Genomic DNA, 14,566 nt, shown 5'->3' on the forward strand with positions numbered 1-14,566 from the left:
GGAGAAGACCTTTACTAGAATAGCCTTCCAGATTCATCCAGTTGTGATTGGCCTGCATGTAACAACAATAATCATCATGGCACCTAATGTTGCCATAATCAGTATAATGTAAGCAAAATGGTAACCAATCTCCCATCAAGGAGAACACTAATTGCTGAGCATTACATAGACAGCTACAAAAACTGTACCTGTGTGAGACTGATCCCACAGGGTACAGTTGTAGAACTCTGGCCCAAGATTTGAGAGATGGCAGCGACAATAGAAATAATTATGCATATATACCCCCCCCTCTTTTTCAGCAGAAGCAAAGAAAAATATATAATGTACCAAATGGTGATTGAACCAGCACTGTACAGCTGACAGCATCTGACACTCTTTCATGGTTAAATTTTCTGTGCACAGAAGTAGCACTCTTTCAGAAAAGCATTCATCCCTTGTTGAAAAAACTGTTCTGCCTTTTCAAAAGGGCACTAAATTTATGTTTTTGAAGAATCTGTATATGACCTCATAAATTGTATGAAAAGTATTGGAGAGCCATTATGCAGGCAGATGTTTGCAGAATCCAAACAGCCTTCTGAAGGCTGAGCCAAAGCAGCCCTGATGTTTGGTACCCAGTAATTAGACGAGAGAGAAAGAGAATACACTTCCAGAGGACTTAAGTGACCAATAAAAGTGGAGCAAATCTTAACATTTCTCTGTCATAGCAACTATTTGGCCGATGAAACAAACTGCAACCTAGTCATGGCAAAACGTATTGGTATAAGAGAGAAAACATTACTTTAAAATCAGAACAGCTAAGGCCATGCTTTTGATGTAGTTAGGAACAACAAAGTGGGACTTCCGGTTTGGCTCTGCTTCGTGCAGAAAGCAGCTATGATTTAGCTGCTGACTCCCTAGTCTGTAAAAGCTGTTAGGACATCGTAAATCTTAGTCCAACAGCTTGCATTCTTTCCTCCGGGCGAAGGAGGAAAGCTGAGCAATTAGATTTGAGGTTGAGATGCCCTTATCTGGTGGGAAGTTCTCCTTCTATAATCTGATAAGCTCCAGACTAGAAGAGGCACTTGCCTTCGTGGCAAACAAACGAAGCATCCAACCGCCACGACAAGAATTGATTTAATGATGGATTTAAACGTGGACGGAGCAAAAACTGGAGTTCTAACATCTGTTTGTAAGAAGATTGGGAAACCCTGAGGATTTATTGGCTGCGAAGATAGGAGAGAAGAAAGCAAATGGCGGTTTTGTGGAATGTGTGCTCTGAAAACGAAAGTAGAAATGCTTACTAACAGCTAGTGTTGAAGTAGAAGAAAGAAGATACATAGAAACATACTGACTAAATGGAAGATATGAGAATTTTATGATTTATATTTTTTCTTTTTTTTTGGGCTTGACTTGTTATATATATTTTAAATGGCTTTCAAGCAAATAGTGCCAAAAGTGTGTTGAAAAAGAAGATATATAGGAAGATACTGACTAACTGGAAGAAATGAGAATCTTATGATTTATATTTTTTCATCTTCCTTGGGATTATAGACTTAAAAGATAGGGTTTTTTTGAAATTTTCTTTTAAAATTTTTTCTTCTTTCTCTTTTTTGGTTTATTATTAAGCTATCCTTTTTTTTTTAAATGGCCTTTAAGCAAATAGTGCCAAAAGTTATTAAAAACTTTGAAATTTCAGCTGAAATTTCTTCAGCTCAGATTCAAAAATTAAAAGAAGAAATCAAAAAGGAAGTAAGAAATTTTTTACAGGAATTTTTGGAGAGTCATTTTTTAGAAATAGATCAAAAATTTGATGAAATAGAGAAAGAGATGTTGGATTTTAAGGAAATGGTGGAAGAGCAGAAGAGGGAAATGAAAATGGTAAAGGATGCAATTGCACAAATATTAAGTTCTTGTATTCAGATGCAGGACGATCTTGCAGAATTTAATAAAACTAATTTAGAGCTGCAAAGGAAAATAGAAGATATTCAAAAAAATCAAAACAATTGGAACTTAGATAATAAGATGGAAGATATAAAGGCAAAGGTAGATAGGGCAGATGAAGAAAGAGTAATATTACAATATAGATTAATGGAATATGCTATAAGGGTGAGGGGGTTGAAACAAAATAGGAAGGAAAATTTAAAGGAGATTTTTACGCAAGCCTTTGCACAGATAAAGGGTGTGAAGCTAGAAGATTTTGAGATTAATATTGAAAGAATTTATCGTGTTAATTCTTGGTGGGCAAGACAAAATAGGGTACCTAGGGATGTGGTTATTTATTTTACAACTAAAAAGATTAGGCATGAAATCTTGCAAGCCTTTTACAAAAATAAATTTCAGATATTGGGACAAGATATAAAAATGATGAAGGAAATTCCTCCTAAAATGTTAAGAAACAGAAGAGAATTTGCTTTTTTGGTGGATGAACTTAAGAAATATCAGATATATTTTAGATGGGAAGTCCCAATGGGTTTGTCACTGAATTTTAGAGGTAGAAAGTATTTTCTTAATTCAGTTATGAAAGCGAGACATTTTTATATTAATGTTTTAAAGAGTGGGAATCCTTTGTTGTTAGATGCTAAGTTAACTGGTTTGGAAATGATGCAAAATAGAATGGGAGAGGGGAGGAATGTTTAAGATGTGAATATGATGATTATGGTTAATTTTTGGAATTGATTTGTTTAGGATATAAATTATAGGATTTTTGTTATTTGCTCTTTGTATGGTATAAATCTATGGGATGATATTATTCAATTGTGAAGGATGGAAAGTGAAATTTATGAATTTAGATAATGTGGATGTAATGATTTTAACTGCTTACTGTTATATTGTGGATGTAGTTTAAATGATTATTTATTTTAATTGATACGTTTATAGATAGTAAAAGTTATGAAGTTAAGCTGGAAATATTATATTTGAGAGATTTTATTTGAAACGATATTTGATTGAGATTGGATATTAAATCTTACGACAATTGAAGAAATATATAAGTGATGAAAATTTGAATTTGAGAAGCTGGATTGTAATTTAAGAAATGGACTTATGAAATTTGAAGGAATATATAAGTGGGTGAAAAAAAATAAATAAATTGAACTTTAGAAGATGGATTAATTTTTAAAATGGACTGTAAGAAGAACGGACATTAAATGTTATGGCAACTGAAGAAATATATAAGTGATAAAAATTGGAGTTCAAGAAGATGGACTGTAATTTGAGAAATGGACTTATGAAATTTGAAGGAATATACAAGTGGGAAAAAAAATTGAATTTGAGAAGATGGATTAATTTTAAAAATGGACTGTAAGAAGAAGTAATATGTGAAGTTGGTATTGCTTCTTTTTTTTTCTCTTTTTTATTATTCTTTCCTATCTTTTTATTCTTAATGTGAGGGGATCTAAAGTTTTAAATTTTTAAAGGTGGGAGGTTATGTATATTTTGCATATTTTAGCTTGTGATTGTTGGTTATAATACCCGGTATTTGCTCTGGGAAGTCTGGGGGGGGGAAGGGGGAGGAGGGGGGGGAAGGGGGGGAAATGATACATGGATTGATTATTAATGTACAGTAATTTTTGAAGATATGAAATTTAAAAAAATTAAAAAAATTAAAATGATATTGGGGATGCTCGACTGCCATTTCAGGAAGAAAAGGAGAGAGGAGTAGAAGGAGGGAAGAAAGTAGGTAGGAAAGAGTAGAGAAGGAGGAGGGGAATAAGAAGGTTAGATAGGGTGGAAGAAGGGTGGAAGAAGGGAGGAGTGGAGAAGGAGGAGAGGAAGTAGTAAAGTGAAGGAGATGAAGGATGGGAAAGTAGTAGAGGGTAGAGAGGGAAAGTAGTAGAGGGTAGAAAGGGAGGTTGTGTAGAAAGGAAGTGGCAATCATAACATAACATAACATAACATCAGAGTTGGAAGGGACCTTGGAGGCCTTCTAGTCCAACCCCCTGCCCAGGCAGGAAACCCTATACCATCTCAGTCAGATGGTTATCCAACATTTTCTTAAAAATTTCCAGTGTTGGAGCATTCACAACTTCTGAAGGCAAGTCGTTCCACTTATTAATTGTTCTAACTGTCAGGAAATTTCTCCTTAGTTCTAAGTTGCTTCTTTCTTTGACCAGTTTCCACCCATTGCTTCTTGTTCTACCCTCAGGTGCTTTGGTGAACAGCCTGACTCCCTCTTCTTTGTGGCAGCCCCTAAGATATTGGAACACAGCTATCATGTCTCCCCTAGTCCTTCTTTTTGTTATACTAGACATACCCAGTTCCTGCAACCGTTCTTCATATGTTTTATCCTCCAGTCCCCTAATCATCTTTGTTGCTCTTCTCTGCACACTTTCTAGAGTCTCAACATCTTTTTTACATCGTGGCGACCAAAACTGGATGCAATATTCCAAGTGTGGCCTTACCAAGGCATTATAAAGTGGCACTAACACTTCACGTGATCTTGATTCTATCCTCTGTTTATGCAGCCCAGAACTGTGTTGGCTTTTTAACAGCTGCTGCACACTGCTGGCTCATATCTAAATGGTTATCCACTAGGACTCCAAGATCCCTCTCACAGGTACTACTATTGAGCAAGGTACCACATATACGGTACTGGTGCATTTTGTTTTTTGGCCTAAATGTAGAACCTTACTTTTTCACTGTTGAATTTCATTTTGTTAGATAGCGCCCAATGTTCAAGTCTGTCAAGATCTTTCTGTAACTTGAGCCTATCTTCTGGAGTGTTGGCTATTCCTGCCAGCTTGGTGTCATCTGCAAATTTGATGAGTTCCCATCTATCCCCTCGTCCAAGTCATTGATGAAGATGTTGAAGAGTACTGGGCCTAAAACAGAGCCTTGGGGTACTCCACTGCATACTTCCTCCATGTGGATGTAGTTCCGTTGAGGACTACACGTTGAGTGCGGTTGGTCAGCCAATTACGAATCCATCTGGTGGTGGTGCTGTCTAACCCACATTTTCTACTTTATCTAGTAGTAGGTTATGGTCTACTTTATCAAATGCTTTACTGAAGTCCAAGTAAATTATATCGACAGCATTCCTCTGGTCTACTAATTTTGTCATTTTGTCAAAGAATGCGATAAGATTAGTCTGGCATGATCTGTTTTGACAAACCCATGTTGGCTTTTGGTTATTACTTTGTTTGCTTCTAGGTGTTCGGTGATTCGTTGCTTGATTATCTTTTCCAGAATCTTCCCGGTATTGAGGTCAGACTGATAGGTCTGTAGTTTCCTGGATCTGTTTTTCCTTTTTGAAGATGGGAACTACATCAGCTCTTTTCCAGTCCTCTGGCAGCTCCCCTGTGCTCCAGGATCTTTGAAAGAGATAGTTCAGTGGTTCTGAGATCACGTCTGCCAGTTCCTTCAGAACCTTGGGGTGTAATCCATCCGGTCCTGGTGATTTGAACTCGTCTAGGGTAGACAGGTGTTCACTTACCATTTTCTTCCTATTTTAACTTGTGTTTCTAATCTGTTTTTGTAGTGCTGTTTTGATAGGTTGGATTGTTTTTTCCTTTTGTGTAAAGACAGATGCAAAAAATGAGTTAAGTAGATCTGCTTTCTCCCTGTTGCTTGTCATCTTCTTGCCACTTTCTCCCAGCAATGGGCCAATTGTTTCCTTGACTTTTTTCTTGTTTTTAACATGTTGGAAGAAGCTTTTTTTGTTATTTTTTACTTTTGTCGCTAGCCTTTGTTCATTGTGAGCCTTAGCTTTCCTCACTTCATCTTTACAGGCTCGGGCTATTTGCTGATATTCTGCCTTAGTTATTTGCCCCTCTTTCCACTTTTTATATTTGTCCTTTTTGTCTTTCAATTTGTCAGATAGTTCTTTATGCATCCATGCTGGTTTCTTTTGAGATCTACTCAATCGGGCAGGCCTGAATCAGTTATAAATAAAAATTAATGATTAATGATGGATAATAGTTTGTACATAAATATGATGTTGGAAAATGGAAATAAAAATTATTCAAAAAAAAAAAAAGGAACAACAAAGTTAGAACCAAAGAGAAAAACATGTTATTTCTAGTACTACCCAAAGCTTTCTTAGCTTAAAGCTTAAAGAGTTTGATTTGGAATAGTAGTAATATGGTATGAGATATTGGGGGAGGCTGGGAAAGTAGACATAAATAATCAAGGAACAGGGGCATCAGCTTTACCTCACAAATGGTAACTAAGCCCATGTGGACAGAAACCTGAGAAGAAGTATTTCAAAACACTCAAAGAGACTCTGTCTTAAATAACTCACTATGAATGAAGGTTGGAAATTATTCTTGCAGGTTTAGGAGACTATTTTCCGAGTAGCATTAGTGTATTAAACTCTTTGTTGTTCTTGTTTCCTTGATCTTGCCCAGATGGGGAAAATGTTTTTTCTTGTTACTGTAGATTAAAAATGTACTGTCAGAAGGTTTGGCTGATCTAAATCAATTACCGTTCCATCTTAAATGGAAATATACTTTCTGTTCACCACTCCCAGATCACATGAATGTGCTGACTTGATCTTGTTTATCCTGCTGAAACTGAGATTGGGTAGAACATACTGAAAAGGCATGTCTAAGCCTTCTTTAACAACATCAGCCTCTGGTTTTTAGGCCATTATCTTCAATAAATGATTTTGGAAGATGTTCCCTTTTTTACCTGGACTAAAACCAAATAGAAAGGTGTGCTTAACCATGGGTTAGGGTTTTTTTACATTGATGATGCCATGTTGCCACAGAAACATTTTCTTTAGCTGCCTTAAATGCTACTACTATTTATTGTCAGTTAGATCTATAGGCAGAACATTTCATGAATTATATCAAAACAATTACAAAAAACCCCAATGATGGTGATAGTGTAAAGGAGGAAGACCTACCATAACTTTCCTACTAGCTTGCAAAATATGTGGAAAAGAAGAGCATTTATTCATTTTTACACCAAAAATTATCCTTTTAATTATTCATTCCCATCCTCAATATGGTAAGGCAACAACTATATCAACTATAACAGAGGTACATGGGACTTTAAATCCAGCAGACACTAAATTGTCCCCTACAGACTTCCATTTCAGCATCTACATCTAGCAGGACATCAGGCACTGTTGTCCTACATGCCAAAAACTGTCTAATGTTGTTCCTGGACCCCTTCATATGTACATAACTTATCTCTGGTAGAGCTGCACTTCTACCACATCCAACCCACCCCTCAGCTAAGTTTTGGCAGGGGTAAAAAATTTCTTTTTGGCCTTTAAAATTATGTTCTGGTTTTTAATTTAAAATTCTATTCAAACTGTGCAAACTTTCAAACTTTACAGAGCACTGGAACTTCTTGGCTGGAAACTAGTTTTTCTAGATTTGCCAGGATAAGGGCAATGAGAAAGTTTTTTGTACCTGCTGTAAACTGGCAGATATGTAAAATACCGGTAAGAAACTTCTGAGTCTTTTACTTCATAAGGCAGTTTTACTTATTATTCTTATTCTATACTTACTGTATCTATACTTATTATTATCAGATGTATTTCCCCTCCCACTAAAAGAAAAGAAATAATTCTGATTTTACCTTTTTCAAATGAAATTTAGCTTCCTTAGTTGTTGTTATAACAGTAATTAGTCTTACTAAGGCAGTTCGTATTCTTCCATCCTAGATCCTATTCTTCCTCTTACTTTAGTTTAGTTGTAAAAAATAACATTCTAATTAATTTTGTAGGGGGATGATGATACAATTTTCACTCTTATCTCTAAATTGCTTTGGCATATAAGTAATTGTTCTACTCAAAGTGTTCCCCTTTGCCAAAATCAATCAGTACTCCTTCAGTAGTAATTTTCAAGGTTAGTTCTGCTATTCCAAGTCTATATGTCATCTAAGGCTGTTCTTTCTGGAGTTACTTCAACTGTTAATAAGACAACCTGTGAAATCACTACTTTCTTGGAAATACATTTAAATTATTAACAATAATTCATATTGTGATTTATAATTACTTTAAATGTTAGCTTGTGAAGAATTACAAACTAATTTAACACTTATAAAAAAAGACTATTAGTTTGGAAAGTTATTTCTTTATTCAGGCAATTCAACTTCCATCATATTTAATGTATTTTCCCAGATGAGCTCAGGTGCCTAGGTCTTCAGATTCTACTTGTGCTGAGACTAAATATACTTCATTCTAAAAAAGAAAGTTATAGATTTCCAACTGATTTTGACCTTTCTTCAAAGAGCTCAAGAGTGTATGTTTCATTTTTCCTTTCCCCCTTTTGTTATCAAAATAGTGCTGTAGGTAGATTATATAGAAAGAGATAGACAACTATCCTGGAGTTGTTCATAAACTGTAGTTTTGAGTCAAAATTTTAATCTAGATCTCTTCTGCCTAAGTACAATCTTTAAATGATCATGCTATAGCACAGAAATGGTCAATCCATAGTGTGCAAGTTAATTTGCCTCTTCAAAGCACTTTTGCAGTTACCTGCCAACAGCAATAGTACTTAGACATACATACTGCTCCATAGTGCTTTACAGTACTCTCTTAGCAGTTTACAATGTCAGCATATTGACCCCAACAGTCTGGGTCCTCATTTTACTAACCTCAGAAGGACGGAAGGTTGAGTCAACCTTGAGCCAGTCAGGATTGAGCTCCTGGCTATAGGCAGAGTTAGCCGGCAATACTGCATTCTAACCACTGTGCCATCACAGCTCTTCTACAGTTATCTATCAAATTATATATGCATGATTTCTCATCATATTTTAGCAGAAAACAAGCAAATGTTGTGTAAAAACCACCATGAAAAACATACTCTTCCCCTTCCATATGTTATTATGACAAATATGCTTTGTATGCCTAACACAGTATTATGTTATAGAGCCCCATTTCCTGCCTGTATTAACATCCACAGTAACAGTTTTACTTGGTGCCATATTTATTTATTTTGTACTGTTTCAATGTTTTATGATGCATGTTACCCAGAGTCACTTGTTGAGATGGGCAGCTGTAGAAATCAGATAAATAGTTCTAGCACCTATATTTATGCTCTAAGAAAGCAACAACTATGCAACTTAATCAGAATCAGAAAAGATAATCCTATTATTGAATAGCTACTACTTGTAATTTGAATCAGTTGTATGACCATTCTTAAAATCCTTTTCAAAGAAAATAGTGTAGAACAACTACAGCAGGACTATATTTTCAGTATTCAAACCAATTGCAATACTAACTAGGAATTCTGGTAGTTGAAGTCCATTACATCTCTACAGATTGGAAAGTTACTTCAGAGAAATGCTATACTGGCTATAATATTTCTTATCTTAGTCGAAGTTGACATTGCCACTATGGAAATAAACAGCTGGCATATTACTCCTCAATTAAGATTCTAATGTAGAGAATGCTTTGCAATACAGAGGGCAGGCAAAGGCTGAAGAGTTCATACCAAAGTCATGAACTGTCTTATTATTGCCTGTAGATAATTAAAATGAATTGTCAGGAGCAACTGTTCCCTTCAGTATATGTTAACACTTCAGTTTTTCTTTCATCAGGCCTCCATATCTTAATCCTCTGAAAATAGCTTGGCATCACTTAAGACATCATTACAGAATAAAACCAAATCCATTAAGACAGAGCTGATTTTGATATTAAATCACTGCTGGTGATTTAAATCACAGCTAGTTTAATTTGCTGCCCTTTATTTAGAGTGGCAAATGTATGAGTCACCAGCATGCTCTTGCCTTGGAGCCTAAAAATAATTGGAATTGCAGGGCCATTGCTGGAGGAAATTGATACATTTAAGATTACTGTGCGTTGCTTACAAAAAATCTGAAGTTTCAGGATTCAACTATGACATCTCCTGGTTTAGTATTTAATACATTTTTTTTACTACCTAAAATGGCAAAATAATATATTGGAATATTCCCTCCATTCTACTTCATTATAATTCAGCTTTTGAAACGTACCTCATGACTTAATTTACAAGCCACTTTAATAAACATTTACCCTATATTTACCAAAATAGTGGGGAAATGTGAGTCTTATAAAGTTTTTATCTTGCCCTTAACCAATTAAAATCGGGTGTCAGATCACACATACACATGAAGAGGATAAATCGCCATTTTTCAAAGCAAATTGAGAAAGTATTGTACATGTATATGTGTTTGCATGTTTATTGTATTGCAATTGCCCAGAGTTACTTGTTTTGTGAAATGGATGACTACATAAACACACACATTTGAGGAAAGAAAACAAATTGCCCAAATGCATTTCAAAGATGAAAAAAAAAATTAAATTCTAGTGGTCATAATTAATTTGGAGCTAGTTGAGCAATGCATATATCTTTCATCTTTCTTTGTAAAGTCATCTCTTTAGGGGTTTTCAGATTCCTTGACTCCCCACACTTCAATCAATCCCCAGGGAAATACATCATAAGATAATTTCTTAAGTATATTTGTGTATTTCAGTTCAGAGCCAGGGCCACTCAGAAAAACTGCAGAGTCTGATGATGGATTGACTGATGGATTGATTATGTGTCATAAAATTGGAATTTACTTTAGCGGCCACTTCTCTGGAATAATTTGTCTCATATCGGGCCCTTCAGGTCTTCTCATAGTCATCACTACTGTAATCAAGTCCACCCATTCTGGCTGGCATTCTTGGATGTTGTGATACAGAAACATTGGATGGGTCCCAGCTGATAGAAATCTGCTGAAGCATTAGAAATTTTAAATATGCCCTGGTGTCACACAGCCCTGTTCCTTTCATTTTCCTGTGAAGATGTTGATCATTGATTGAAAAAATGCTTATCTGAGATGAAAAAGGAATCACTTTTGAAGGAAGGGTAACTATGAATGGCAGTTCTTATTTGTGTATACAGCAAATCATTGAAATATTTCCTAAAGATTTCTTTTCTTTTTTTTTTTTTTTTATTATTATTTTTTTTTTTGCAACAAACAAACAAAAAGAAAATACATTATTACACCCTTGTGCTATACATAAAAGGAAGATTTGGGTCTTCGGATATATCCTCATGATTGCCAAAATCCACGTTCTCGAGGTACAGGTACTGAAGCGTCCAATGTTCCAAGCGCAAAGTCCACAAATGGTTTCCAAGTCTTCCAGAAAATATCTTCTTTATACACACCACTTCTAATTTTAATATCACATGTCATTTTATCATTTAAAGCTAATTTCCACATTTCAGAATTCCACTCTTCTATTCTAAAAATCACATCCAATTTCCAATATCTAGCTATTATAATTCTACCTATTATAATCATAATTCTAATCAATTCTTTTTCATATTTTGTTAATTCTATTTCCTTAATTACCAACAATAATATAGTTTCCACTCTCAATGTTATTACTTTCCCCATCATTTCAAATATCATTTTCTCAATTGTTGCCAAAACTTTTAACCTTATCACAATTATACCACATATGTTCATAAGTCCCCAATTCCAACTCACATCTCCAACATTTTTACTAGTTTTTTATCCATTTGTGACAATCTTACTGAGTCAAATACCATTTCCAAACAACTTTATAATTGTGCTCTTTAATCCTTATAGATAAAGTTCTCATAATTCTACTCTTCCAATTCACATTCCAATCTGATTCTGGTATTTCAATATTAAGATCTTTTTCCCAATTTGTCCTCATCACTCTTTGTAATTTTTCATCAGAATTTATAATCTTATAAACCCTACTAACGAGTCCCTTTAGCCCAATTTCATCTTTCATAATCCGAGATACTAAATATTCAAATTCAGTTTCACATCTATTTATCGAATAATTTTCCTTTAGTTTTTTGTCCATTTTCTATCTGTATTTTTCAAACCAACTTAACCCTAATTTTTCAATAATTTCTTTATTCCTCCTTTCATTTCCCATAACTTTTATCCAATCTTTAATAATTTCTATATTTTCCTCTTTAATCACTTCATTACGTTTTATATTATTTTTAATCGGCCAAATTCCAGTTGTCTCCCCCAAAAAGATTATATCCGGAATTAAAATTTTAACAAATTTGTTCCACATTTTACTTAATCCCTTTAACCAATAACTTCTACTTACACATTTTAAATTTGCTTTATCTAAAAACCACCTTGATCCAAATTTCTATATCCCTTAACTCTAAATCTCTCCAATATTTAGCTTCACCTTTAAGTATTTTTACCACTATCCGGATACCATAGGCACAGTAATAATTAAATAATTTGGGGATTCCTAATCCGCCTTCCTTTTGATTTTGATACCACATTTTCTTCACTAATCTGGGTCTTTTGCTACCATTGCAAAATTTATCCAGTTTTTTCTGATATCCTTCAATATCTTTCTCTGTCAGATTTAGTGGTAGCATCTCGAATAAAAAGTTGAACTTGGGCAGCAGCATCATCTTACACATTGCAATTCTACCAAACCAAGACAACTTTAAAATTTTATATTTATCTATCTTCTTCTCAATTTCGTTAATCACCACATCATAATTAAGTTTTTTCAATTCTTTAACCTTAAGTGAAAGCACTATACCCAAATATTTCAATGTGTTTTTAATCCTTATCCCAAATTGCTCTTGCATATTCTCAGACTCATTACCATTACTATCCATCAATAATTCTGACTTTGACCAATTTACTTTCAATCCTGTCATTTCTTCAAATTCTATCAAATGCTTATATATCTTTTTCAAATCTTTCTCTACATTTTTCAAAATAATTAAAGTATCATCCGCATACAAATTTATCTTATACCCCTTATATCCTTCTAGTTCTTCATCTTTTTCTATCATTTTTGTCAATATTTCCATAGCCAATAAAAATAATGTTGGGGACAGGGGACATCCTTGTCTCGTACCAGCTTCTAATTTTATCTCTTCAGTTAATATTCCATTCACCTTCACTCTTGCACTGCTCTTTTGGTACAATTTTGAAATAACATGTATAAACTTGTTACCAAAGCCTAAAGCCTCCACAATTACTTTAATTGTTTCCCATTGTACAGAATCAAAAGCTTTAAAAATATCCAATGATACTATACCAATTTTATCACCATTATATTCAGCTACATCTATAATATTTAATACTCTTCTAACAATATCACTCATGTATCTACCCTTCACAAAGCCTACTTGATTATAACTTATATATCTATCTATAAATCTATTTAATCTATTACTTATAATAGCAGTAAATATCTTTGCATCCTGATTAATTAAAGAAATGGGCCGATAGGACTCAATCCTTTCTAAATCTTTATCTGGTTTAGGAATTAGGATATCACCGTTCTATTCCATGACGAAGGTACTTCCCCACCATGTAATATTCCATTGAATAATTTTTGCAGTCTTGGTATTATTAATTCTTTAAATTCTTTATAAAACTCAACAGGTAATCCATCCTCACCTGGAGCTTTCCCTAATTTTAATTTTTGTATTATTCCATTAATCTCATCTTGTGTTATATCTTCTTCCATCAATTCCTTATATGTTTGATCAATTTTCACCACATACTTTTCTAAATAACTCTGCAATTTTCCCCGATTAATTGGTTTCTTTGAATATAGATTCTGAAAAAAGTTTCTAACCACTTCACATTTCTCTAATTTTATAACATCTTATACCTCTATCATCTATCAAAACTCCAATTTCTCTCTTCTCTTTTATCTTTCGCCATCTTTGCCAATAATTTAGAATTTCTATTACTAAATTCAAAAATTCCTATTTAAAAATCTCAAATTTCTTTTACTAACTCTGTATCTTCTTCTATCATTTTATTTCTTAACATATTAAGCTCCTGAAGAATTTTTTTCTTTAGTAAGCAAAAATTGATTTTCCAATTCTTTAATCTTATTTTTATCTCTTTCCATTTTAATTTTATAATTTTTATATTTCCTACTTGATAATTTAATACTCTCCCCTCTAAACACCGCTTTCATCGCATCCCAAACAATTTCAAATTTAACCTCCCCGTTATCATTTAATCTCCAACTTTCCTCCAATTTTTTAAGTATCCATTTTTTATCCTTTTCATTTTTATACAATTTCTCATATCTCCAATAGCTTCTTTTTTTCTCAAAATTAAAATCTAAGTCCACCATAACTTCTGCATGATCAGAATCTTTAAAAATTCCCACATCTACCTTATCCACATTATTCAACAAATCTTTAGAAAGAAAAATATAATCAATTCTAGAATATGTATTATATATCTTAGAAAAAAAAGTGTATACTCTCTCAGTTCCTTTAACCTCTCTCCACACATCAACCACGCTTCAAGCATCCACATATTTAAAATCCCCAGTTTATTTGCTCCTCCACAGCGGTGGGATTAGTACTGTCTATTTTATCTCTGATTAAATTAAAATCCCCAGCCACAATTACTTTCCTACACTTTCATTCTCCAAAATTTTGTTATTTTTCAAGAAATTCTCTTTGTTTTCATTCGTAAATATAAATTAACAAGTGTCACTTTTTCCTCATTAAGATTTCCAACAATTATTACATATCTTCCATCTTCATCCAAAATTACCTTATGTTTTCAAAGTACACCCTATCTGATATCAGTGTTGCAACTCCTCTAGCTTTTGAAGTTCCAAATGCTTTTCATATATTTGCATACCTTTTATATACATTCTATTTGAATC

This window comes from Ahaetulla prasina, chromosome 6, assembly GCF_028640845.1.
Source record: "Ahaetulla prasina isolate Xishuangbanna chromosome 6, ASM2864084v1, whole genome shotgun sequence".
Taxonomy (NCBI): domain Eukaryota; kingdom Metazoa; phylum Chordata; class Lepidosauria; order Squamata; family Colubridae; genus Ahaetulla; species Ahaetulla prasina.